This window comes from Pteropus alecto, unplaced genomic scaffold, assembly GCF_000325575.1.
Source record: "Pteropus alecto unplaced genomic scaffold, ASM32557v1 scaffold71, whole genome shotgun sequence".
Classification (NCBI taxonomy): Eukaryota; Metazoa; Chordata; class Mammalia; order Chiroptera; family Pteropodidae; genus Pteropus; species Pteropus alecto.
Window position 1 is genome coordinate 15,724,113 of NW_006433024.1, and position 2,014 is coordinate 15,726,126.

Below are 2,014 nucleotides of genomic sequence, written 5' to 3' on the forward strand. Positions count from 1 at the left end.
TTACCTCTCACAGAAGATTAAGAATTTTGTACTGTAACCTGTAAAGGACTGTCCTTTGGACTGAATTACGTCTCCCCCAAATACACGTGTTTAAGTATTAATCCCCAATGTGAATGTACTTAGAGAGGAGACCCTTAGGAAGGTAATTAAGGTTAAATGGGGCCATAAGGGCGGGGCCTTGATCTGACAGATTCCGTGACCTTATAAGAAGAGAAAGAGACAACAGAGATCTTTCTCCCTCTCCACACATAGAAAGAGAAAAGACTATGCAAGAAGCTGGCCATCAACAAGCCAGGAAGAGAGCCTTTCCAAGAAACCATCCCCGAGGGCACCTTCATCTTGAATCTCTAGCCTCCAAAGTAGTGAGAAAATAAATAACTCTTGTTTAAAACACCCAGTCTGTGATATTTTGTTATGGCAGCCTCAATGGACTAATATAAATGGCATCACAGAAACTAAGAAAGTAGGTAATTTCAAAAGGACAACATGGACAACAGAACAAAATTCACAAAGAAATTAAAGGCAAGAAAATAAGTATAAACGGCAGTTAAGGATTAGGTGTATTGAGAACAAAACAATAAAGTAACCGTGAGGATACGAAGTTGTATTCATATAGTCACATATTTAGATTTCATAAGTGAAGCAATTTCAGGTATTTTATCATGATTCATGAGTGCGTCACCAAAATATATTGGCCATTCTTTTACCATATTAGTGAGTATCTATTAACAGTACCGTTGTGGTATAGCAGTGTTCTCCATACACATTTTATGAATGTGTTCGGAATAGTGAAAGGTGTCTAGGTAGAGAGAGAGAGACGATGGATCACAGACTCAAAACTTCAGTAAATAAGCAAATAAGTAAGAATTCCTTAATGAGGATAGATTAACTTAGCAATATAGTATAAGCTTCAAAGCAGTTTTACTTTAAATATAATTATAAAGGAGTAATGGTCTTAAAACAGAAAGGAAAAAAAATATAGTCTCCCCTAGGCCTGCTATACAAAACTGTGGTACTAGTGGGGCACAAGAATAAACAATTTGAGGAGCCACAGAGAAATAACAATACATTAAGCAAGTTCTCGAGAGTTAGCAGTGAATAAACTACATGAAGAGTAGGCAAGCTAAGGGATCTCCATTCTGGAAACACACATTTTCTCTACACTTACTACATAGCATTGACCATCATTATGCTTGCTCTGAATGTATACTATTCACACGTAAATAAATTCACAAACATGTGTTCCAAGTCCATTCATATTTCTATACCAGAGAGTGTGAAAATCTCTGAGACACATTCCAACACCCAAAATAAAGTATGATATGACTATCTATATTAGTCTGCTGTATTAGCTTAATGAGACTTTTTTTTTTTTTTTAATCTCTCTCTTCATTGTACCTTGTTATATTCCTTTCCTGGAGAAAACTATGTTACTATAGATATATTCAACCTTCAATGGACATAAACGTAGGTTTATGAAGAGAGCTTAAAATGTACAAAGGCCATCTATGGCCATGCTACCCTGAACAAGCCCGATCCCGTCTGATCTCAGAAGCTAAACAGGGTCAGGCCTGGTTAGTACTTGGATAGCAGATCACCTAGGAAGACCAGGAGCTGTAGGCGTAAAACTAAAAAATAAATAAATAAGGGATTGTAAACTGACAAGGTCCTTGCAGTCTGTGAGATCAACTGTTTCCTCGCCTAAAAAAAATTTAAAAAGAAAAAAAATGTACAAAGGCCTTAGAATAATTTAATGAAAATTATCATCATTAACCACAGACCTAGATGATGGGGAGACACTGCTACTGAAGTTCATGAACTTAGTTTTCCCTGGACCCTGGGAAGAATAAGGGCCAACACTGCTAAGTGACAGTGCATTTCTGCTATTTTAAGAGACAATATGAAAAAATCCTAAATATCAACTTTGCAAAAACTCAAGCAAACAGAAAAGTGAATAAGCTATTATAACAGAGAATATACTCTATTAATTTAGTGTGAATTGAAGGTAAAATTA

The 2,014-nt window shown here is 35.9% G+C and overlaps 1 pseudogene; it reads left to right on the forward strand.

Moving 5' to 3' along the window:
- Window positions 1-1,504: 1,504 nt before the first annotated feature.
- LOC112476673 lies at window positions 1,505-1,623 on the forward strand (annotated as a pseudogene).
- The last annotated feature ends 391 nt before the right edge of the window (window positions 1,624-2,014 follow it).